The sequence below is a fragment of the Camellia sinensis genome, chromosome 8 (genome assembly GCF_055761805.1).
Source record: "Camellia sinensis isolate YWXY chromosome 8, ASM5576180v1, whole genome shotgun sequence".
Lineage (NCBI taxonomy): Eukaryota > Viridiplantae > Streptophyta > Magnoliopsida > Ericales > Theaceae > Camellia > Camellia sinensis.
Window position 1 is genome coordinate 146,924,278 of NC_138968.1, and position 27,446 is coordinate 146,951,723.

Here is a 27,446-nt window from a genome sequence, read left to right on the forward strand (position 1 = left end):
GTGGTGAAGGTGGTAGAGGAGATGGGTGGTGAGAGAGAGAGAGATGAGTGAGAGACGGATAGAAGAGATAGAGAGAGAGAATAGAGCGGGAATGGAAAACAAAAACAAGCGGGAATAAAAAATATTTTTTTTTGTCAGAAATGAAATTTAAATAACAAAATAATGTCGTTTAACTTTCTTTCTTTTTTTTTTTTTTGCGACGGGAGTTGTCGTCGTCAAAAAAATATATTTTTTGTTAAAATATATATTTTTTTGTAATTAATGATTTTTTTTTTTTTTTTGGCAGAGGATAGAGAGTGGCAGTAGTGGTGAAGGTGGTGGATAAGAGATGGTGGTGGTGGTGGTGGTGGTGGTGGTGGTAGCGGTGAAGGAGATTAATGGTGAAGTTGTGGTAGTGGTAGAGTAGATGAAGTGGCAAGGGTGAATGAGAGGTAATGGCAGTAGGAGTGGCAGTAGTGGTGAAGGTGGTGGATAAGAGTTGATGGTGGTGGTGGTGGTGGCGGCGAAGGAGATTAGTGGTGAAGTTGTGGTAGTGGTAGAGTAGATGAAGTGGCAAGGGTGAATGAGTGGTAATTGTAGTAATAGTGGCAGTAGTGGTAGTGGTGGCAATGGTAGTAGCAATGGTAGTCGTAGAGGTGAAGTGGCGACAGTGGTAGTAATGGTGGTAGTGGAATGGCGTTTGCAGTAGTGGTGAAGGTGGTAAAGGAGATGGGTGGTGAGAGAGAAAAATGAGTGAGAGATAGATAGAAGAGAGAGAGAGAGAGACAAAGACAGAGTGATGAGCGAGAGAGAGACAAAGTGGTCGCTAAAAGTGCATTTTCTTGTAGTGGATAGATAAATCGAGAGGGAGCTCAGTAAATAGAGAAGACAGAAGGGAGAGAGTGAGCAACGCGAACATAGTGGGAGAGAAAAAGAGAGAGCAAGAGAAGAGAGAGAGAGGGACAAAAAGATAGAGAGTGAGAGACAGAAAAAAGATAGAGAGAGAAGAGAGATGAACGAGAGAGAGACATAGAGAGAAGAGAGATGAACGAGAGAGAGAGAGAGAAGAGAGATGAGCGAGAGAGACAGAGAAAGATGAGAGATAGAGAGAAGAGAGATGAGCGAAAGAGACAGAGAGAGAAAAGAGATGAGAGAAGAGATAGATGAGTGAGAGACACACACAGAGAGAGAGACAGAGAGAGACAAATAGACAAAAAGAAAAGAGTGATATTGCTTCATTAATCAAGAATTCCAAGAGTTTTGTCTACGCATGAGCTGTCATGCACAATCTTCCCAACCGTTTCCTCCACGCGTCGCTTCTTTACTGGATCATACTTGACACGCGTTATTAGGTCGTGTCGCCTCTGCGCACGCCACCTGACAAGCACGTTGTCCAAGGCTACTTTATTACGGTTTGCCGCCTTTTCAAATTTTTGACAAAACTCTTACTCTCTCTCTTTGCCTCTTCACTTTCACAAAATCGATTTCTCTCTACGCTCTGTTTTTCTCTCTCTAGATTCTCTTTTTCGAACCGCCATTTTTCAAGCCCTCAAGCTCTGCAACTGCCTTTTCCGTCACCGCCGGCGCACATTTCATCATTCGACTCTAATCGTTCAAGTTGTCTAATTTCGACGTATCTCACTCCAGCTTCAATCGGTAAGTCCTCTGATTTCTTTACTTCTTATGCCAGTTTTTTACTATTCATGAACTTATTCTGTGCTTCCATTCGCCATACTTGGACATTGCAAATTAGTTCTTGCTCTTTTGAATCTGTCTATATGTATTGGTTGCTTGCATTGTTTTTTTAATGTGTCAATTCTCTGAGTTCGCCGCTTTGCACACACTCACTCAGTGTTTGTGATTTTCCATGTTCTTGAATCATTTCCGTCTTACCACTGTGCCTGCCACATCGTTACTTTATTGATTATGCTTCATTTATGTTTTGTGTTTCAAATTTCATCACTGTACTTCATTGTATTGCTCATATTTCCTTGCATGTCTGACACTGTTCTTTCCATACCTGCGCTTCTCTCTATATTTCTGCTTTGTTTAGATTCTTGAATTTTGTTTGCCTTTGATGCTTCCTGATTCTAAATCATATTTTGTTTTCTGGTCTTCTTACTTGGTTTCCAGATTCTTGCCCTTGACTCTTGTTTCTGTGGACCTAGGTTTGGGATTTGCTTTAAAACACACATACTTAGAAAAAACTAAAAAAAAATTCATTTAGGTCTTCAAGATCCATGCCCTAGTGCCTATTTAGGGTTTAGCCGAGGTTTTTAGACCCATTCCAGTCACTTTTTCGAGAAACCTTGCTCTAAACTTTACTAAGCCGACATCATGGGTATGTTCAGGTGGAGGGTAGACACCCAAGAAAAACTTGAGCACTTCAGGCTGGAGTCCTCTATCCCAGCCGACGTCCACTAAAGGTTAGCTGGGGAGGAGGACTCTATCATGCCTAATAGAGACTCCATGCCCTTCCCCGTTGTCGCATTCATTGAGTGTGGACTCCAGTTTCCTATAGACATTCTCTATAGGGAAGTCCTCCACTATTACAAATTGAACCCTATGCAACTAGCCATCAATTCCTATAGGGTTATCAATGGTATAATCGCCCTAGCCCGCCGAGAAAAAGCCAGGATAACATTAGCCGACATCTAATTTTGTTATACCATGTGTGGCCTAAAGTCTAAAAAAGGATACATTTATTACTTCAAGCCTAGATCCACTGCCTACAAAATCATAGCCAATCTCCCAGACTCCAACAAGGGTGCTAGAGATGATTACTTGATCATCTCGGGCAACTGGGAGTTTGCTCCTGATGATGATCTTCATCTCTTCCCTCTGCGTCGATTGGTGTTTAAAAAGGGTAATGGTAAGAACTGAGTCATCCTCTTAATCCTATTTTTGCTAGGACTTGTCAACTCATATAACTATTTTTGAATTTTTTTTTCTTGTTCTCTTTTACAGCTCTTCTCCAACCAGTAAATGATTTCCGACAAACTTTCTTTCCCAGCAAAGACCGAAAAAGGTTGTTGGGCTTGCCAATCAACCAGCACAAAGCCCCTCTACTACTCAATTATATCCCAATATACAAGTCTTCTTTGTCTGACGTTCCTAGGCGCAACAAGACTCCTCCGTCTGCTTCCACTCCACTAGTTACTCCATCGCTAAGGGCAGACCAGGCCTCTTCTTCAGATCCAGTTAAGCTACCATCAACCTCTGCCCCCTAACTTATCCTGACATCCCAGTGCCGACACCAACGTCGTGCCGCAGCAAACGCTCCTACCGACCGAACTCGTAGTCATAAAAGATGAGATTCTGACACATCGGCGTACGACCCAGCAAACCCACCCATTGCACTTTTAGTAATTCATTTCGGCACAAGAGTCACCGTTGTTGTATCCGCCAACGACATGGGCCGTAGCAATGTCGTTGTTGAAGACCTTTTGGCTGATTTGGCAGGAGTGGTTACTGTCACTTCTTCTCCATTAGAGTCCCAGCCCAAGCCTAAGGCCAAAAGAGTGAAGTGTGCCGAGGAAAAAATTACTGTGACTTAAATTGACACTGAAGACACCGTTCCAATCTCGAGATTAGCAGAGGTTGAGAAAAGTACCTCCAATGCCGAGAAGAGGCCTACCGAGGCCGAGCCCTCCTATACCACTTGGTCGAAGAAGCCAAGGTCCAAGGCTACAGCAATCCCAAGTGCTTTTCAAAGCCGATGAACCTTGGGCCCCTGCAATCATGATTGGTGATAAGCCAATATCGACAATATCGAGGTCGACGCAACTCTCTCCATTGTTGTGCTCCTGCCAACCGACCTGAACCATAAGGCCGAAATCAACGAATACAAAAACTTCACATTGATGATGCAGCATTCTGTTTTGGTAAGTCTTCAATACTTTGTAATTTTTCATTTTGGTTTTTTTCCCTTACTTAAGATATTCTAACTTGTTTGTCTCTTTCTCTCTAGGCCATCCAGCATGCCCACTCCTTTGTGATGAAGGCTAGGGATATCAAGATGGAGCTGGTTCGCAAGACTATGGAAGCTACTGGCTTCCTTTCTTCCCTCAACAACGCTGAGGCCAAGATCAAAGCCCTGATAGATCAGTTAGATACAATCAGTATTGTGAGAAGATTTTTCTGCATTTCAAATAACAGAAACATCTTCTTGCAAGCCAAAGTTGAAATGATTTGATTTTATGCCATGAAATACTAATCAACAATTGAAAAATATAAAAAAATAAAATAAAATTAGGACATTGTTCCAATTCTTTTTTAAGACCACAAGATCGTATTACTCTTGAGAGTGCTTGAAATCGAACTTTTTAGTGTAAGGACTGTGTGACCTGTTTTGGTCTATCCTCACCAACCCCACTGAAGATTACTTAGTAAAGAGCACAACCAACTTAATTTTTATGCTTGTGTTCTTTTAATACATCAATCACATCCAATTCTTTGGTGCAACTTTGTGCAAAAATGAGTTCCATATGCAAAATTCAATGGCTCTTTCTTTGTGTTGTGCCCTTATTCATTCTATATTTCAATACCCATTACTCAAAAGGATTAGATGGTACCAATACCATCTATGCTAGACAATCTCTCTCTGGGAACCAAACAATAACTTGCAAATGTGGATCTTTTGAGCTTGGCTTCTTCACTCCAGGTAACTCTCAAAACTACTACATAGGCATATGGTACAAAAAACTACCAATCAAAATAGTAGTTTGGGTGGAAAATAGAATCCAACCCATTTCAAATCGATCTTCTTCACAATTGAAACTCTTGAAAGATAGAAATTTAGTCCTACTAGACCAGTCAAAGACTCAAATTTGGTCAACAAATTCGATTTCAAAATCGGCTAATTCAACCGTAGCCATGCTTCTTGACAATGGAAATTTCATTGTTAGAGACAAATTGGATTCTTCTAATGTGATATGGCAAAGTTTCGACTACCCAACTAACACATGGCTTCTCGGTGGGAAAGTTGGATACAATAAACTCAAAAATGAAAAACAAGCTCAAACTTCTTGGAAAAATTCAGAAAATCCATCACCAAGTCTGTTCTCTTTGGAGGTGGAGCCAAATTCAAGTCATATATTGCTTTGGAATGTGTCTAAGCCATACTGGACTACTGGGGTATGGAGTGGGAAAGCTTTTAGCTTTGCTATTGAGATACAATTGGACCATTACACAAAAAATGTCACATATGTTAACAATACAAATGGGAGCTATTTTACATACGATGTCGGTGACCCTACTGCTCTCACTAGATTTGTGCTCAATGTGAATGGACAATTCAAACAATATGTTTGTGGGAAAGGACTTCTCACGGTGGAGTGCATTCTGGATGAAACCACCGCAACAATGCACAGTCTATGCTTTTTGTGGTGCATTTAGTAGTTGTAACCAAAATGTACCGATTTGCACTTGCATTGAAGGATTTGAACCGAGAACTCAAGAAGATTGGGAATTGGGAGATCACTCAGGTGGGTGTGTGAGGAAACTTCCTCTACAGTGTGAAAATAGAGGAAATGACATATTTTCTGTGGTGCCAAACACCGATTTTCCTGTGAATTCAGAGTTGATAACAGTTGAGAACATTGATGAATGTGAATTAGCTTGCTTAAAAAATTGTTCATGCAGTGCTTATGCTTATGATAATAGGTGTTTGATTTGGGGAGTTGGTTTGTTCAACCTACGACAACTCTCATCAGATAATAAAAGTGAAAGAGATCTTCATGTTAGAGTAGCAGTATCCCAGCTGGTTGGAATCGAAGCTAAGGCTAAGGCAAAGAGAAACACTTCTTTGATTGTTTTTGGAGCAATTTGTGGTTTCTTCTGTTTCTTTGGCAGTGTCTTGGTAGTCCTCTGAAGGAAGAGACAGAAAGACACTGGTACTTTGGAGAAAGTTGATGATTCTTTAGCAGTGTTCAAGTATCGTGACATATGAATTACAACTAAGAACTTCTCAGAAATGCTTGGAGAAGGTGGTTTTGGTATGGTTTTCAAAGGAACGCTGCCTAATTCAATCGCGGTAGCAGTAAAATGGCTAAATATTTTGAACCAAGGAGAGAAGCAGTTTCGCGCAGAAGTGAGCACCATTGGGATGATCCAACACATCAACCTTGTTCGCCTTCGGGGTTTCTGCATAGAAGGTACAAAAAGATTTCTAGTTTATGATTACATGTCAAGTGGTTCTCTAGAGTCTCACTTGTTTAAAAAATACAACATTAATGTCTTAGACTAGAAGACAAGGTACAACATCTCAGTTGGGACTGCTAGAGGATTGACTTACCTCCATGAGAAATGCAGAGATTGCATCATACATTGTGATATTAAGCACGAAAACATTTTACTGGATGCTGAATACAACCCAAAGTTGCTGATTTTGAGCTTGCTAAGCTTGTTGAGAGAGAGATTAGTCGGGTTTTGACAACAATGACAGGAACACGAGGCTATCTCGCACTAGAATGGATATTAGGTAAAGCAATCACGCCAAAAGTCAATGTTTTTAGCTATGGAATGCTGTTTGTTAGAATAGTAGAGAGAGAGGAAAATATTATGTATTGTATATATTCAATCTATCAATTACAATAGGAGAAGCCTGTATATATAGGCCAAGAAATCTAGGTGTATAGGAAACCTAGGTGTACAAGAATACAAGAGTCCTAAGTATAATAGGAATAGATAACAACTAACACCCCCTTTCAAGCTCAAGGTGGTAAGGCAGATAATAACTTGAGCTTGGCGAGAAGATCAGACAAGCGTCCTGGAAGATGAGCTTTGGTGAAGAGGCCGGCGGTTTGCTCAACAGAGGTAGCAAAGAGAAGATGAACAGTGCCCCCGAGTAACATGCTGGCGTATGAAGTGGCAATTTATCTCAATATGCTTGATGCGATCATGGAAAACATCATTACGTGCAATCTGAATAGCACTCTAGTTGTCACAATAAAGATTGGTGGCAGAAGAATGAGAAACTCCCAAATTTGAAATAAGCCAACGAAGCCACACAAGCTCCTGAGTAGTGTCAGCAAGAGCATGATACTCAGCCTTGGTACTAGAACGAGCAACAAGAACTTGCTTCTTACTACGCCAGACAATAAGAAAGGCGCCCAAGAAGAAGCAGGACCCAGTAGTGGAACGACAGTTAGTAGTATCCCCCGCCCAATTTGGATAAAAAAAGGCATGAAGTTGTAGAGAAGACTGTGCGGAGTAGTGAAGACCATGAAACAAAGTGCCTTTGAGAGCACAAAATGCGAATTAGAGCATCATAGTGTGGAGAACGGGGGGCAGCCATGAATTGACTGATAATGTGAACAACTTAAGCAATATCTGGACAAGTAATCGTGAGATAAACAAGACTGCCAACTTGCTGACGATATTTGGTGGCATTAGACAATAGGGAACCTTCAAAAGGTGTAAGACGAGTTTGAGGATCAACAAGAGTAGTGGCGGTCTTGCAATCAGTAAGGCCAGCACGAGCCAAGAGGTCAGATGTATACTTGGCCTGGGTAAGAAAGTAGCCAGATGAATCTTGAGAAATTTCCAAGCCAAGGAAGTAGCTAAGAAAACCCAAATCTTTCATCTCAAACCAGCAACAGAGAAACTGTTGGAGACTAGAAATACCCGCGGGGTCATCTCCAGTGATAATCATATCATCCACATAGAGGAGAAGGAGAATAGTACCATGCTCCGTCTTATGTATAAACAAGGCAGAATCATGGGCACTAGAGGAAAAGCCAAAGTCACAAATGGTAGAGCTGAACTTGGGAAACTAGGCACGCGAAGCTTGTTTCAAACCATACAAAGCACGATGAAGTTTGCAGACTTTGTTTGATGGAACAGAAGAACCAGGAGGAGGTTACATATAAACTTCCTTAGTGAGATCACCATTGAGGAATGCATTCTTGACATCCATCTGATAAAAACTCCAGTGGCGAGCAGTAGCCACTGCAAGTAAGCTGCGAACGGAAGTAAGATGAGCAACAAGAGTAAATGTTTCTTCATAGTCAATGCCATACTCTTAGGCGAGCTTTGTAACGCTCAATGGAACTGTCGGAATGAGTTTTGAGCTTGTAAACCCATTTGCAACTAACAGTACTCTTGCTAGGAGGAAGACCAACCACATCCCAGGTATGAGTTTTATTGAAAGCTTGCAGTTCATCAGTCATGGCTTGTTGCCAAAGAGGATTAGAACAAGCTTCTTGATAGGAAGTAGGTTAATGAGAGAAAAATACAGTGGAACCAATAATCACTACAACAAAAATAGTCTTTAGAGACGAAAACTAATGACGAATTTTTTTTTGTTACGAAATACGTATCTTTTAATGACGAAAATCATATTTGTCTCCAAATGTACCATTTTTGGAGACAAAAATAAAATTTCATCACCAATCTAAATCATAATAAAAAAATAGGTGACAAAATTATATTTCATCATTACTTATATTTTTTTTGTCACTAAATATTTTCCCGATAATTTTCGGAGGGCGCCAAAATTAATAGACTTTTGGTGAGGAAAAAATTTGTCATCAATTATAAAATTATTAATGACGAATATATTTTTGTCACCGACAATTTTTAATATTTTAATATCATTTAGTGACAAAACTATTTTTGTGGCCAATATTTTTATCTTTGGTGAAGAAATAATTTTGTCACCAAAATATAATTTAGTCACTAAATATTTTAGGGGGGAAATAAAAATGATTTGTTACAATCGGTTCTTTTTCTCAAACACACACGATAATTTCTCAGTTCAAACCTATTTCATACACACACACACACACACACACACACGTTATACTCATTTACACATAGGGCCCTTACCGCCGCTGCTACCATTTCCGACAGCCCTCACCGCCGACAGCCCTCACCACCGCCGCCGTTAGCCCCTCCTTTCCTCACCGCCGCTGTTGTGCCGATCGGAGAACACCACCGCTGTTACTCTCTCTCTCTCTCTCTCTCTCTCTCTCGATGCTCCCTCTGATGTATTTGTCTGATGTATATGCTCTGTATTCATATGAAATATGCTCTGTATACATATAAAATATGCTCTGTATAAATTTCTTCAGGTAGATAGTTATGTAACTTTTTGGTGTACAAACAAATTTTTAAGACTTGTACATTAGAGAAAACTAAAGGACTATTGGAGTAAATACTAATGTTGGGGTGAATAAAGGTTTTCCTTAATCCGTGATCAAATGAGGATTGGGTAATAGAGTGAATGGACTACATGGGTTTACTTTCAAATTGAGAGATCAACTTCCCAACCAAAGGAGAAAGTCTATAGCCTTGACTAGAAAAAGGAAAATATTTTTGTTTAGAGTCTGAAATTTTTTAAGAGCATCTTTTTCTTAAGTGACTGATAGTTTTTGTGCTCCTATGAATGGGGCTGCTAAACTTGCAGTTGCTGTAAGGAGCAGTGATTTAAAAAAAGGAATAGGAATGAGTTATGGAAAAATTCACTTGTATATGACTGCTATTTCTCCAAATTTTTTTTGTATACCATGTAATGGTCCCTCCAAACTCATTCCAGAGCTGCCAAATTTTTTGGAAAGCTCACTCTGTGTAAGAGTTGCCCTTCAAAATTTGATTACTCATGTAATGGCCCCCTCAAAATTTAATCCGACTTCCTATTAAAACGCCATTGGTGACTATATGTTGAAAAAATTTGCAATAAATAAGAAATATAGTCCACTTGATTATTGTGAAATCATAACTTTTTTTTTTTTAAAGTTTACTAAAAGCAGTTAAATTGTGGTAGAGAATAGAGATTTGTTTCTTACATAGATTCCTATGTTTTTTTTTTTTATTGGACCACTAGTGAGGCTTTATGGCCCTAAAAATATAGCTATAATCGGAGAACACCACCGCTGTTAGTCTCAATTTTTTCTTTATCGGTTGATCCCTACCTTTCATTCCTCAGTTTCCTTCTCACTGGTTGCAGATTTTTTTACATATAATATATATATATATATATATACAACCTGTTATATATATAGGCTGTTATGTTTTAATCCCATTTGGCTATTATATATATACAACCTGTTGATACTTCAATTTCAATCCCATCTACTGCATATATATAGGCTGCATATTTTAGGCCTTTTGACAGTGGTAGTGCATTACATGTATTAGAAGCCATGCCTCTTTGGTCTTTGTAGTAGTAGTAGTAGTAATGTTATGTTTAGGTAGTATCAAGTATGCTCTTGCACTAGCTAGTATGTTTTTAGAAGAGGCTTAGGTTAGTAAGTGCAACATCAGTAACCTTCAGTGTGGGAGTTCTGCTGGTGGAGTATGTTGGTGTTATAATGGTGGAGTATTTTTGTATTGCAGTAGGAATGGTGTTAGAATGGTGGTGTTAGAATGTTAAAATCAATAATGACCATTTTTGTTAGTTTTTATTCCTTACTTGCATAAAACATTAGAACTTGTATAAGAATCTTCATTAAAGATCTGGACATATATTTGGTAAAGTTGTTATTGAATTTTTCAATTTAATTAGTTCATAAATACACAAGTCTACATTATACTATATTGTTCCTAATCTTTCATTTGTGATCAGACATGGATAAAAGTTGGATTGCCCTAGGTAGGACGGCTAATGGAAGGATGAGTAAACCATATAATGATGGGGTGAAGTTATTTCTTCAATTTGCAATGGGGGTTATAGCCCAGAATGGTAATCTGTTGTGCCCATGTATAAAGTGTGTGAATGTTTGTAGACAAAATCTTCAAAATGTGGAAATTCATTTGCTCCAATATGGGATTATGCAAACTTACATTGTATGGCACCAGCACGGGGAACCCCATGTTTCAAACGAGGCTTACCATGATGATGAGATGCGACTTGATGGTGATGAAATTATAGGTGGTATTGAAGCCTTAGTGGAAGATCGAATAAGAGCGGAATCGACTGGTACAACCCAATGGGAGGAAGTGAGAACTTTTGATCAATTGTTGACCGATGCCAAGCGTGAGTTGTTCCCAAATTATACTTTGTTGAAGTTTGTGATTGAGGTGCTTAATATGAAGGTAACAAATCATTGGAGCAATAAGTCAGTTGATATGATGCTAGAGTTTTTAAGTAAACTTTTACCGAAAGAAAATTTGGTTCCAAAGTCAACTTATGAAGCTAAGAAAATAGTACGTGACTTGGGCTTGTCATATAAGCTCATTCATGCCTGCATAACTGATTGTGTATTATTTTGGAAGGAGAATGCAACACTAGATAAATGTTCGACTTGTAAGACATCTAGATACAAGATCAATCGTGGAAGGGGTAAGAAGATCCCTCATAAAGTATTGCAGTACTTTTCTTTGACACCAAGGTTGAAAAGATTGTACATGTCAAGGAAGAGGGCTGAGGACATGAGATGGTACAAAGACAAATGAGTGGACGACGAGATATTAAGGCATCCCGCTGACAGTGATGAGTGGAAGGAATTTGATGCACGACATCCTGAGTTTGCCTTGGAGCCTCGAAATGTGAGGCTAGGGTTGGCCGTTGATGGGTTTAACCCTTTTGGGAACATGAACAACTCTTATAGTTTGTGGCCCATCATACCCATTCCATACAACTTGCCACCTTAGTTGGTTATGAAGGATCCATTTTCTTTGATGTCATTACTTATTCCTGGAGAATCGCAACCAGGGATTGATATTGACGTCTATATGCAACCATTTGTGGATGAGTTGAATGATTTATGGACAAATGGTGCATTGACTTACAACGCCTCCACCAATGAGACTTTTCGAATGCATGCAGCTTTGTTGTGGACAATACATGATTGGCTTGCATTTGGTGACATATCTGGGTGGAGAACAAAGGGTCATTATTCTTGTTACAGTTACAATGATGAACCGTATTTTGAATCTTTGAGAAGTAAGACGGGGTACACTAACCATCGATGTTACCTGCCTGAGGACCACCCAGAAAGGCGAAAGAGTAGGGCTTACAATGGTAAGATTGAGAAACGGAAGAGATCTTTGGAGTTGCTGGCGGAAAAGATACAAGACCAGTTGGACAACGTGGCAGGTGTCATATATGGAAAGCATCCAAGTAATAGAAAAAGGCCCCGTCAAGCACCTAATTGGACAAAGGTAAGCATCTTGTATGAGTTACCCTATTGGAAGAAGCGAAAACTTCGACACAACATTGATGTCATGCATGTGGAGAAAAATTTTAGTGAAAATGTTTTCGGAACGATGTTAGGCATTGATGGAAAGAATAAGGATACAGACAAGGCACGATTAGACTTGGAAGATATGGGTATAAGGAAAGAGCTATGGCTAACACAACGACCCGATGGATCATATGTCAAGCCTTGAGCAATCTTTTCATTGACACTTATAGAGAGGGAGAGTTTCTTTGAATTTTTAAAAACTGTCAAGTATCCAGATGGGTATATGGCAAACATATCCAAGTCAGTGAATGCAAGAAATAGTAGACTAACAGGCCTAAAAAGCCACGACTGCCATGTACTAATACAAAGAATTCTTCCCATTGGAATGCGTGGTTACGTGGATAAAGAAATTAGCACAACACTTTTTGAGTTAGGCAATTTCTTCCAAGACCTATGCTCTAGGACACTAAGGCGGAGCGAACTGGAGAAATTAGAGGAATGTATAATACACATTTTATGCAAGCTTGAAAAGATCTTTCCTTCAGCCTTCTTCGATGTGATGATCCACTTGGCTGTTCATTTGCCTCGTGAGGCTATTCTTGGAGGACCTGTACAATATCGATGGATGTACCCAATTGAAAGGTATTTTTTACACTTATACTTGTAAATGAGATTTACGTAAGTGTGTTGCATATGTAATTATACTCCTAATTCGATCTCTCTTGAAGGTTTCTTGGAGCATTAAAAAAATATGTGACCAACCGAGCTTGACCAGAAGGTTCAATTGCCAAGGCTTACATTGTCAAAGAGTGCATTACTTTTTGTTCAATGTATGTTGATGGGATTGAAACTGTGCATAATCGACCAGAACAGAATGAAGATTGCGGTGAACGTCAACAAGGGTTGACAGTATTCACAGAAATTGCACGTCCAATTGGTCTAATCACACGAGATGCTGAAATGTCTCAAGAAATTCGTGATATTGCTCATTGGTTTGTGTTGTACAATAGCCCAGAGATTGAAAAGTATATGGAGTATGTGTTTCATTGAATTATGTTTATGCTTAGCTTTTTTATTTGCGGAACAACGTAGTAATCCCTTTTTTTTTTCTTTTTTTTTTTTGAGTAGGGAACACAAAAATCTATGACAAACTCAAGCTGGACATGACATAACCCACATACAACGACAAGAATTTCCCAAGTGGTTCAAAGAGAGGGTAAAACATTTATAATTTTTCGACATTTACAACTTTAACAAAATTAAAGTTTTATGAAATGTCCTCATTCATAAATTCTTTACTTATTGTTTGTTACATGTAATTGTAGATAAATAGATTGAGAATGGAAGAGTCATTAGAGGCAACTGATGAATTGTGGTCATTAGCAAATGGTCCTAATTTGCTAGTGAAAGAGTACTCAGGTTACATAATCAATAGCAACCGGTTCCATACTCGAGATCTAGACAACCGTCATACGAGTTAGAATAGTGGTGTACTTACAAACGGGGATCATGAAGGAAAATTGCATGACTTCTACAATCGCTTGTGCAAGGTTATGGAATTTGACTACATATGTGGTAAAAAGGTTGTTTTGTTCCAGTGTGAATGGTACAACACCAGTAACACTGGTAGAAACAGAACAATACGATTTGATACATATTGCACAAGCATTGACATCACAAGTCGGTGGTACCACTCTAACCCATTTATCCTACCTAGTCAAGCTAAGCAAGTCTTCTATCTGAATGATACCAAATTGGGTGAACCTTGGAATGTCATACAAAGGGTGCAACATAGGGGTGTCTTTGATGTTCCAGACACTAGTGATGGAGAATTATTGGATCCTTTAGAAAATAATGATGTGTTCCAACAAGAAAACAATACTGATGTTGTTCCAATTGACATTGACCCAATTGTTCGATACTGTAGGGATGATGTTGAATTCAATGTTATTTCGAAAGTAGGGTCATCAAATGCGATAATGGAAGAGAATAGAGATGATGAAGGAGATGAAGAACATAACATTCCTGATATTGATATGGATCCTGATATGGATTATGATATGTAATTTTTAGTATATCACTTTATTTTCGAACAGATGTTATTAATTAAAGTAATTTTTATTTTATATGATTATGTTACTTTCTTTTTCTTCTTTTATGTAATGGTGCATGATGACATTGTCTATAGTTTTCAATTAAAGTTGAATTATGTTATATAGTTGTAGAAAATGGTTCGAGGCAAAAAACAATGGCTGAAACCAAGTGATTTGAGAACTAAGAAGCTAACAGAATACGAGAAACAAAGAAATAAGCGAATCAAGGAGAATTGTGAGGTAATGAACAATCTTGGAGTGAAGAATATTACAAATTCTTTAGGGAGTGTGGTTCAACCCAAATGTGCAACTGCAAGGGAAAACGGAATTAGGGTTAAGGTAGATGATGATGTTGAGTATAACCCTTTTGAGAGTGAGAATGACAATGATGATGAGTCATCGGGTTCCTTTGACCACGAGGTATTATACACATTATTTTATATTTGTGTGTGAACTTGTCTTTTACTTTTTACATTTCTTCTTCACATATCTTACACATCATATCTTTTTTAAAATATATTTTAACTATTTTAAATATCATTTTCACTGTTTGATTATATTCTTTCAGGAACAACAGATGGCACCAGGACTACGTTTATGGTCTCATTCAAGGCCATTAACTCCCACCCCAGAGGAAAGGATGGATCCCCCAATTGACGAGGTCGGTACCCAACCCTTACCACCTCATAATGTGCAACCTGAGGACGAGGTGACTGCATCTACCATCATTGGTAAGTTTGCAAAGTTGTTTTTAAGGTTTAACTTGCATTACTTTACTTACTAACTCAATTAATATTATATCCTTACAGCATCACATGACAGATGTGGTCGTGGCCCGACACGCGACATACAGGCCCATCGTATTGTCGAGAAGGATGGGAAGATATTAGTTCCTATACCTGAACAGTTTCGTGCACCAATAGGAGACAACGCCTCCAAGCTAGTCTCCAAGATTGGTATAGAGGTTCGAACGTAGTTACCAGACCTGAGCGTTCGTAAGTGGAAGAGGGCGAATGTTGCTAATAAGGAGCCGATGATCTAATGCTTAGCGATAATTATTGACAAACTCTTTTCATGTTTAGGCTCTGTTTCTTTGTAATTTTTAATTTTTTTTTTTCATTTTGCAGGATCAGTTTGATCTACAAGGCAATCGGACTGATGTAGCAAAGGCTTTAGACACACAGTTTGGTCGACGATTGAGTGGTTTCACCTATAAGTTGCACAAACAAAACAAGCAACTTAAGGATGCAAGAGGGGAGGATTACGCGAGAAGCCACCCACCTGCAAGAGTTACTCTCAATCAGTGGACATCTCTAATTGACAAGTGGAATAGTAAAAAATTCAAGGTAAAATGTTTTATGTATGTTAATTGTCAAAAATTAAGTTTTTTCTTACTAATGTTATCTTTTCTTGTTTGTATTGGTGTTTCAATTGTGTAGGAGCAATCACTAGCTAATGTGAATAATAGGATGCAAATGAAAACAAAACATCGATGTGGATCAAAATCAATCCCGGTCAGGGTACACAGCTTGGTGCGTTTTACTAATTTATTTTATTGGATTAGTCAGCTTTGTTATTTAAATCATTGAATTAACATTGACAAACAAATGAAGCAGATAATTGCATATGGCAAAGTGCCCGATTTAGCAGAATTTTACAAGTCCATCCACTACAATTCGGACACGTATGAATGGATTTCATCGAAGAGCCAAGTTAATTATGTATGTACAAGGCAATGCCTTTCAATTTTGATAATGTTATTTATTTTGCTGTGTAAGGTAGAATAACTAATACTTGTTTGATTTATTTCAAATTAATAGGACAACATGATACAGATGCAAGCAGAACACCTTTCGCAGACTATTGCGATCCCTTGACCCCAGAGGAGTTGTCAGTCAAGGTGCTTCAGCCAAGGCCAGGTTATGTGAAAGGACTTGGTATGAGGCCTTCTTTTTCTGTGAATACAGTTGTTGCACCCGCTGAAAATAGTGACTATGTTCAATGCCTCGAGCTGCAAATAGCACAACAAAATGAACAAATTGCAAGGTTTGAAAAGTCAGAGAAGAAACAAAGCAAGAAGATACAAAGTATCATCGAGTGTTTGAGGCAGAAAGGTATCACGGGAAATTTTGAGAGTGGGGAAAGTTCAGATTTTGATGGACAGGCTTCTTGGTTAGTATATTATGTTTCTATGTTAATTTAGTAGAAATTTTTTCTTCAACTAAGATAGTGAACTATGCATGTAAAAACCCGAGAAACATCATAAAAACTGAAATATGCACGTGGCTCCCAATTAGGAAACTTGTTTGAAAATTTGCACTATTCCAACATGTAGGCATGAAACCAAGTCGAGAACTAAGTCGAAAACTATTCCAACATGTAGGCATGGAACTAGTCGAAAAATATGCCACCGAAGGCCAAAATTGTGCAACATCCATGAGACGGCCTGGGGAACATCTCAAACACCTCGGGAGGGACCAATGCGAGTTATGGGAACTTACGGAACTAGCACGGGACTCCCGGTTTGAAAACTAAGTACAAAAATGTAATTTTTCACACTTAAGCTTGAAAATAGACTTTCGGGGGCCAAAATCGTGCAACAGCCATGAGACGGCCTGGGGACCACCTCAAACACCTCGGAAGGGACCAATGTGAGTTGTGGGAACTTACGAAACTAGCACAGGACTCCCGGTTTGAAAACTAAGTCTAAAAATGGACTTTTTCGCACTTAAGCCTGAAAATAGGCCATCGGGGGGCCAAAATCGTCCAACAGCCACGGGACGGCCCAGGGAACACCTCAAACACGTCGGAAAGGACCAATGTGACTTGTGAAAACTTACGAAACTAGCTCGGGACATCCGGCTTGAAAACTAAGTTCAAAAATGCACTTTTTCACACTTAAGCTTGAAAATAGGCCACCGGGGGCCAAAATCGTGCAACAACCACAGGACGGCCTGGGAAACACCTCAAACATGTCGGGAGGGACCAATGTGAGTTGTGGGAACTTAAGGAACTAGCACGGGACTCCCGGTTTGAAAACTAAGTCCAAAAATGTAATTTTTCACACTTACGCTTGAAAATAGGCCACCGGAGACCAAAATCGTGCAATAGCCATGAGACGGCCTAGGGACCACCTCAAACACCTCAACAGGGACCAATGTGAGTTGTGGAAACTTACGAAACTAGCATGGGACACTCGGTTTGAAAACCAAGCCAAAAATGCACTTTTTCACACTTCAGCTTGAAAATAGACTTTCGAGGGCCAAAATCGTGCAACAGCCACGAGACGGCCCAGGGACCACCTTAAACACCTCGGGAGGGACCAATGTGAGATGTGGGAACTTACGGAACTAGCACGGGACTCCCGGTTTGAAAACTAAGTGCAAAAATGTAATTTTCACACTTAAGCTTGAAAATTGGCCACCGGGTGCCAAAATCGTGCAATAGCCATGGGACGGCCTTGGGAACACCTCAAACACATCAGGAGGGACCAAAGTGAGTTGTGAAAACTTACGAAACTAGCACAGGACTCCCAGTTTGAAAACTAAGTCCAAAAACACACTTTTTCACACTTAAGCTTAAAAATAGGCCACCGGGGGCCAAAATCGGGCAACAGCCACGGGACGGCCCATGGAGCACGTCAAACACGTCGGGAGGGACCAATGTGAGTCATGGGAACTTACGGAAGTAGCACAGGACTCCCGGTTTGAAAACTAAGTCCAAAAATGTAATTTTTCACAATTAAGCTTGAAAATAGGCCGCCGGGGGCCAAAATCGTGCAATAGCCATGAGATGGACTGGGGACCACCTCAAACACCTTGGGAAGGAGCAATGTAAGTTGTGGGAACTTATGGAACTAGCACATGACTCCCGATTTGAAAACTAAGTCCAAAAATGTAATTTTTCACACTTACGCTTGGACATAGGCCACCGGGGGCCAAAATCGTGCAACAACCACGAGACGGCTTGGGGACCACCTCAAAAACCTTGAGAGGGGCCAATGTGAGTTGTGAAACTTACAAAACTAGCACAGGGCTCCCGGTTTGAAAACTAAGTCCAAAAATACACTTTTTCACACTTAAGCTTGAAAATAGAATTTCGGGGGCAAAAATCGTGCAACGGCCACGAGACGGCCCAACGACCACCTCAAACACCTCGGGAGGGACCAATGTGAGTTATGGGAACTTACAGAACTAGGACAAGACTCCCAGTTTGAAAACTAAGTCCAAAAATGTACTTTTTTACACATAAGCTTGAAAATAGGCCACTGGGAGCCAAATCGTGCAACAGCCATGGGACGGCCCATGGAACACCTCAAACACCTCGGGAGGGATCAATGTGAGTTGTGGAAACTTACGGAATTAGCACGGGACTCCCGGTTTGAAAACAAAGTCCAAAAATGTAATTTTTCACACTTAAGCTTGAAAATATGCCACCGGGGGCCAAAATCATACAATAGCCATGAGATGCCCTGGGTACCACCTCAAACACCTCGGGAGGGACCAATGTGAGTTATAGAAACTTACGGAACTAGCATGGGACTCCTGATTTGAAAACTATAGTCCAAAAATGTAATTTTTCACACTTAAGCTTGAAAATAGGCCACCGGCAGCCAAAATCATGCAACAGCCATGAGACGGCCTGGGGACCACCTCAAACACCTCGGGAGGGACCAATGTGAGTTGTGGAAAGTTACGGAACTAGAACGGGACTCCCGGTTTGAAAACTAAGTCCAAAAATGTACTTTTTCACGCATAAGCTTGAAAATAGGCCACCGGGGGCCAAAATCGTACAACAGCTATGGGACGGCCTGGGGAATACCTCAAACACATCATGAGGGACCAATGTGAGTTGTGAAAACTTACGAAACTAGCACGGGACTCCCGGTTTGAAAACTAAGTCCAAAAATGCACTTTTTCATACTTAAGCTTGAAAATAAGCCACCGGGGGCCAAAATCGTGCAACAGCCACGGGACAGCCTGGGGAACACCTCAAACATCTCGGGAGAGATCAATGTGAGTTGTTGAAACTTACGGAACTAGCACCGGACTCCCGGTTTGAAAACTAAGTCCAAAAATGTAATTTTTCACACTTAAGCTTGAAAATAGGCCCCCGGAGGCCAAAATCGTGCAACAACCATAGGACGGCCTAGGGAACACAGAAAACACATCGGGAGGGACCAATATGAGTTGTGGAAACTTACGAAACTAGCACGGGACTCCCGGCTCGAAAACAAAGTCCAAAAATGCACTTTTTCACACTTAAGCTTGAAAATAGGCCACCGGGTGCCAAAATCATGCAACAGCCATAGAACGGCTCGAGGAATACCTCAAACACATTGGGAGGGAGCAATGTGAGTTATGGAAACTTACGAAACTAGCACGGGACTCTAGATTTGAAAACTAAGTCCAAAAATATAATTTTTCACACTTAAGCTTGAAAATAGGCCACCGGGGGCCAAGCAACAACCATGAGACAGCCCGGGGACCACATCAAACACCTCGAGAGGGACCGATGTGAGTTATGGGAACTTACGGAACTAGCACGGGACTCCTGGTTCGAAAACTAAGTCCAAAAATGTAATGTTTCACACTTACGCTTGAAAATAGGCCACCGGGAGCCAAAATCGTCCAACAGCCACGAGACGGCCCAGGGACCACCACAAATACCTTGGGAGGGACCAATGTGAGTTGTGGAAACTTACGGAACTAGCACGGGACTCACGGTTTGAAAACTAAGTCCAAAAATGCACTTTTTCACACTTCAGCTTGAAAATAGACTTTCGGGAGCCAAAATCGTGCAAAAGCCATGAGTCGGCCCAGGGACCCCCTCAAACACCTCGGGAGGGATCAATGTGAGTTGTGGGAACTTGCAGAACTAGCACGGGACTCCCGGTTTGAAAACTAAGTCCAAAAATACAATTTTTCACACTTAAGCTTGAAAATATGCCACCGGGGGCCAAAATCTTGCAACAGCCATGGGACGGCCCGAAGAACACCTCAAACACCTCAAGAGGGATCAATGTGAGTTATGTAAACTTACGGAACTAGCACGGGACTCCCGGTTTGAAAACTAATTCCAAAAATGTAATTTTTCACACTTAAGCTTGAAAATAGGCCACCAGGGGCCAAAATCATGCAACAGCCACGAGACGGCCTGGGTACCACCTCAGATAGCTCGGGAGGGACCAATGTGAGTTGTGGAAACTTACAGAACTAGCACGGGACTGCCGGTTTGAAAACTAAGTCCAAAAATGTAATTTTTCACGCTAAAGCTTGAAAATAGGCCACCGCGGGCCAAAATCGTGCAACAGCCACGAGACGGTGCCGGGACCACCTTAAACACCTCGGGATAGACCAATGTGAGTTGTGGAAACTTACAGAACTAGAACGGGACTCCCGGTTTGTAAACTAAGTCCAAAAATACACTTTTTCACACATAAGTTTGAAAATAGGCCACCGGCGGCCAAAATCGTGCAACAGCCACAGGACGGCCCGGGGATCACCTCAAACACGTCAGGATGGACCAATGTGAGTTGTTGAAACTTACAAAACTAGCATGGGACTCCCGGTTTGAAAACTTACAAAACTAGCACGGGACTGTCGGTTTGAAAACTAAGTCCAAAAATGCAATTTTTCACATCTAAGCTTGAAAATAGGCCACCGGCGGCCACAACCGTGCAACAGCCATGAGACGGTGCCAGGACCACCTCAAACACCTCGGGATAGACAAATGTGAGTTGTGAAAACTTACAGAATTAGAACGGGACTCCCGGTTTGTAAACTAAGTCCAAAAATACACTTTTTCACACATAAGCTTGAAAATAGGCCACCGGCGGCCAAAATTGTGCAACCGCCACAGGACGGCCTGGGGATCACCTCAAACACGTCGGGATGGACCAATGTGAGTTGTTGAAACTTACGAAACTAGCACGGGACTCTCGGTTTGAAAACTAAGTCCAAAAATGCACTTTTTTACACTTAAGCTTGAAAATAGGCCACCGGGGGCCAAAATCGGGCAACAGCCACGGGACAGCCTAGGGAACACCTCAAACATGTTGGGAGGGACCAATGTGAGTTATCGGAACTTACGGAACTAGCACGGGACTCCTGGTTTGAAAACTAAGTCCAAAAATGTAATTTTTCATACTTAAGCTTGAAAATAGGCCATCAGGGGCCAAAATCGTGCAACAGCCATGAGACCGTCCAAGGAGCAGCTCAAACTCCTCGGGAGGGACCAATGTGAGTTGTGGGAACTTACGGAACTAGCACGGGACTCCCTGTTTGAAAACTAAGTCCAAAAATGCACTTTTTCACACTTGAGCTTGCAAATAGGCCACCGGGGGCCAAAATCGTGGAACACCCACGAGACGGCCCGGGGACCACCTCAAACACCTCGAGAGGGACCAATGTGAGTTGTGGGAACTTACGAAACTAGCACGGGACTCCCGGTTTGAAAACTAAGTCCAAAAATGCACTTTTTCACACTTAAGCTTGAAAATAGGCCACCGAGGGCCAAAATCGTGCAACAGCCACGGGACAGCCCGGGGAACACCTCAAACACCTTGGGAGAGATCAATGTGAGTTGTTTAAACTTACAGAACTAGCATCGGACTCCCGGTTTGAAAACTAAGTCCAAAAATATAATTTTTCACGTTGAAGCTTGAAAATAGGCCACCGGTGGCCAAAATCGTGCAACAACCATGAGACAGCCCAGGTACCACCTCAAACACCTCGGGAGGCACCAATGTGTGTTGTGAAAACTTACGGAACTAGCACGGGACTCCCGGTTTGAAAACTAAGTCCAAAAATGCACTTTTTCACACTTAAGCTTGAAAATAGACTTTCGGGGGCCAAAATCGTGCAACAACCACGAGACAGCCCGGGGAGCACCTCCTCGGGAGGGACCAATGTGAGTTGTGAAAATTTACGGAACTAGCACGGGACTCTCGATTTGAAAACTAATTCGAAAAATGCATGTTAAATAGTATATTTTATGGATAAGATAATAATTGTCGAACTTGCATTTTTTTTTTTTTTTTGTGTTTCATTTTTTTGCAGATTCGAGATTTGATATGGACATGTTTGGTAATTTGGAGGGTAGATGGTAGCTCATTTTGTGTTTTTGTTCATATTACCTTACATGTATTTTGGTTGGTTGTAAATTTTCTATTTTTGTTGGTGTTACAGGGCATGTTGGGTAATCCGCCCTTGATATTTTATTTTTGTTGATATTAGTAGACATGTTTTTTGTTGGATATTAGGAGATGTGTTTGGTAATCCGCATGCGGTTGATATTATATTTTTGTGGATATTAGTAGACGTTTTTTGTGGATATTAGGAGACATATTTATAATCCACATGTAGTTCATATTGTATTTTTGTGGATGGTGCTGAAATTCGAATGTGATGTTTATGAAAATGAACAGATTTCTATATTGATTTGTAATAAATATTTTATTGAACAGGCTATTGAAATGCGCAGGGAATTGTTACTAAAAACAAAAAATTTCAGAAGAAAATAGTACCCACATTTTCAAAATTTTTAATTTTTATTAGTGACGAAATAAAAAATGTCGCTATTAGTTTGCACAAAACATGACGAATAATTTTGTCACTAATGATACAATACTGAACAAATAATTTCGTCACATTTGCTGAATATTTCGTCGCTAAATTGAAATATTTGGTGGCAAAATGTTTTTTGTCATTGAAGAATTTTCTTTTCTACTCATTTTAGTGACGAATTTTTTTGTCACCTTAATCCATATCGTTGGTGAGAAAAACTTTCGTCACTAAAATATATTTGGTGACAAAATATTTCATTGCAAAAAACAATTAAAATAAAATATTATTTAGTTTTGGTGATGAAATTGATGTTATAGAGGACGAAAAATTTAACATTCGGAGACGAAACAATTCGTCGCCAAAAATCAAAAATAGGCGACGAAACTATTTTTCGTCACTAGGTACTTTCAGCGACGACGTATAGGCCACGAATGTGGTGACAAATTTGTTTCGTCGCAGATCACTTTAGTGACGAAAAATTGATGTTTGGAGACAAAATCAGTTTGTCAGCAAAGGCCTTTCTTGTTGTAGTGAATATAATCACGGAGAAGAACAGAAGGTTGCCTTACCCCGTGTGGAACGATGCTCTGGTAGAGGAGGAACCTCAACAGGAGAAGGTGTAGGGCCATCAGCAGACACAGGATCCTCAGGATAGACAATAGGCGTAGGCGGTTATGAAAGCATGGAGTCAGAATCTGTATCAAAGTCATCAGAAAATAAGTCTATAGAGAGATCAGTAAAGATCGGTAAGTGGGTGGACTGTGGTAAGTGAAACTTGGAAAGATTTGAGAACATTTTGTGTTCCCAGAAGACCACATGACGGGAAATATGAAGTCGCTTGGAGATAGGATCCCAACAACGATACCTTTTATGTTCTATACCATACCCTGGAAAATAGCAAAGATGAGAGCGAGACTCTAGTTTAGTGTGTTCATGAGACTGAAGGAGAACAAAACAAGCAGAACCAAAAACTTTAAGAGTGGTGTAGTCAGGAGGAGAACCATACAAGCGCTTATAAGGGGAAATATTAGCTATGACAGGTGTAGGTACACGATTTATGGTGTGGATGGCAGTAAGGATAGCTTCCCCTCAAAACTGTTCAGGACAAGAAGATGAGATGAGAAGAGCCCATGTAGTGTCTAGAATATGACCGTGCTTCCTTTCAGCTTATCCATTTTGTTGGGACGTGCCTGCATAAGAGCGATGAGATAGGGTACCATTAGCCCAAAGAAAAGACAGAAATTCAGAATCCAAGTACTCTTTAGCATTATCAGAACGAAATATTTTAATAGTACGAGAAAACTGAGTGCGAACCATGGTAGAGAAATCAAAATAAATTTTTTTAAGTTCAGATCGATTTTTAAGAAGAAAAAACCAAGTATAATGAGAAAAATCATCAACAAAAATCACAAATTATCTTGACCCCCCCATGGTCGGTGTGGGGGAGGGCCCCCAAATATCTGAATGCACAAGATCAAAAGGAGCAGTAGACATAGAAGTACTGTTATTAAAAGATAAAGCAAGTTGTTTAGCAATTTGACAAGATAAACAATTGATATCTTCAAGACGGACACGACCTAACTGACCACTAGAAACTAAAGTTTTCAAACGACTAAAAGAGACATGTCCTAAGCGACAATGCCAAAGTTGTAAAGAAGACAATGAAGAAGTAGATGCAGCAGATGAAGCAATGGGAGCCGTAGTAGATGATGTGGGGAGAGCAACAGTGGATGATTTGTGAGGAATGCGAAGATGGGTAAGCTCGAACAGACGTCAATGCTTACGGCCTATCCCAAGGATCTGTCTCGTCTGAGGGTCCTGCACCAAACAACCATTACAAAAAAAGGTAACGGTTAGACCAAGTTCACATAACTAACCAACAGAGACAAGGTTCAAGTGAAGAGCAGGAATGTGATAAGCATCAGAAAGAGACACGGTAGAAGTAGAAATGTGACCAGTGTGACAGACAGTCATATGAGAACCATCAACAGTGTGTATGATGGGGACAAAGGATGATGATGATAGAGAAGAAAACATAGTGGAGTCAGAAGTCATATGATTACAACATGCGGAATCAAAATACCAGGGAGAATTACCTGAAGTCACTGAAAGAGCAGTAGAGGGAGGAGTATCGAATTTGGTAAGCAACTGTTGGACGATGGACTGAACATCATCCATAGAGAATGAAGGAGTAACGGAATCAGTGGAGTGGTGAGGAGAAAAACCCTCAGAGGCAAGAGTAGCAGGGCGAAAACCTTGGCCAGATTTGGACTGATACCTAGAACAAGAAGACCCTTTCTTGGAGTGTCACGACCCGCTCCCCATACCCAAGGGTTAAGCATAAAATTATAATATAAAATTATACTAATATAATTAAAATCATATAAAATTATAATATAATTAAATCGACTAACAAAATATAATATTTAGGTACTAATTACCCGCTATCCTACTTCTTAAATGTGCGGGTGTCCTATGCTCCAATGATGATATTTTTTTTATTTTTTATTTTTTAATAAACCATTGCTTTGATACCATTTGTCACGACTTGCTCCCTGTACCCAAGGGTTAAGCATCGTGATGTCCAGTAATTGAAGTTACCTCCGGCCAACTCTTGAACAAATTAATAGACGCGAGCGGAAATAATATTTAAGTGAGGGTACCAAGATAATCATTGGAACTTCTATTTTTATTACAAAATTTATTGACCAAAAGGTCAATATTTACATATAAAAATATCATAAAAGTACTATGTGTGTCTATTCCGCAGCCCCGCGTTTAAGACTTTCCAAAAGCTATTTCTGAATTGTATTGTTTTCTGAAAATTGGTAAACAGCTATAAGCACATGGTAAAGTGAGAAATATTATGCCAAGAGTATAAGGGACACAAAATAACAATGGACAATTATGTAACTAAAATATTTAAAATAACTTAGTCTAAACAAATAATCATTTAAGTAGCAAAATTAAGATTATGTAAATAAATAACCATAACCACGGTACCGAACAGAACAGAACAGAGGTCACAGAAGTGACAATCAGAACAGAGGTACGGATTTAATAGGTGGCTCGAATGGATTATAGAGGTGGCTCCCACAATAGTGTAGCACTTATCTCCGCAGAGTACTTTGCTCCGCACAGAACATAGGTCAATAGATCCATGACAACAAAAGGCCACAAAGTGACCAAACAGAGCCAATGGTTATTTAAGTCCCCCAAGGCATGGGACTCCCGTAATGGTACTTACAAAACATAATTGTTTATAAGGTTATAGTCAAATATTCTTTTAAATTTAAACAAACATATCCATAGGTTTTCATTTTAACAAATAAAGTTCAGAAATTAATCCACGTAATTGAAATGTTTATAAAACAAAACTTGTATTAATATAACTAATAAAATATAACTTGTATAAAATAAATTGTGATAAGTCAAAACATGCGTAAAATATATTATGGTAACTCAAGGTATAATATAATTGATCTTAATATTAACCCTTATCTTTTACTTTTCATTATCACAAACCTCCTTACTTCTTAGTTTCCTATCTCCACTACCCTTGCGTTTTTCTTCTCTCTTTTTTTTTTTTTTTCCTTTTCTTCTTCTTTGATCTTGATCTCCTCTCCATTTATAGGGAGGCAGGCCTTTCCATTACCCTCCACGTGTCCACAACAATCTTCCCAAGATTTGGATTTGAAAATCCTAAGTGATTCGTGATTAGATCAAGATTAAAATATTCCAAATCCCAATTATTCAAAACACGCAATCTAAATCAACAAGCTCTTACGAAAGTGATTTAGATTGTTGTTTTTCTGAATAAATAATAAATCGACACAAACGATTTTTACATGTAAAAAACCACAATTGAAGAACCTTCAATTGTAATAAAAAAAACCACAGGCGAAACGCCACTAATCAATCCACTATTGAAGAAAGAAAGATTACAAAGATAATACACAAATTACCCAACTCAATCAATTTGCCTTCAAATCTTCTGTAACTCTTTCACCAAGCCTTCATCTCAGAACTGATCCACCTGAAGTTGAATCCATAACTTCACTTGTCGAATTAACGACTACGTACAGAATCAAACGCCTTTTGAAACTCGACGTTTGAATCTTCGGAATCCACCGAAGAATAACCCTCTTGTATGTATTCGATCAACCTTCTTGATATGTGCTTCTCAATTCATGAGTTGAATACTCATTCAATGTTATCAAGAAAAACTCACAAAAAACTCTCCAGAAGAAAACCTTAAAACACCTCAAATTAGATCTAGAAAAGTAATCCTAGTTTTTAGAGAAAACCAACTACTTATAGAAATCCGGATTTTGAAGCTCGCTCGAGCGAAGCTTCTCTTGCTCGAGCGAGAACCTTAGCTCGCGTGATTTCCATAAGTGCCTTCGCTCGAGCCATAAAACCTTCGCTCGAGCGAGAAATGAACTCTTTCAAGTTTTATGCAGACGCAGTTCTTCGCTCGAGCCACCTAGTCTTCGCTCGAGCGCACATTCAGCTCTTTCAGGTTTTAAGCCAGACGCAGTCCTTCGCTCGAGCGAGCAACACAAAACAGCACAGAAAATTACAACTCAACCACACAAGTTTGCTCGCGGGTTTGACAAGACTTAGGGACCTAACAATCTCCTCCTTTGTCAATACCTGGACAAAACTTTCTAACACAA

General features: G+C 39.9%; 1 pseudogene; it reads left to right on the forward strand.

Moving 5' to 3' along the window:
• The first annotated feature begins 3,392 nt into the window (after positions 1–3,392).
• The window catches only part of LOC145798161 (G-type lectin S-receptor-like serine/threonine-protein kinase At2g19130), a 36,132-nt pseudogene continuing 12,078 nt past the window's right edge, over positions 3,393–27,446 (forward strand).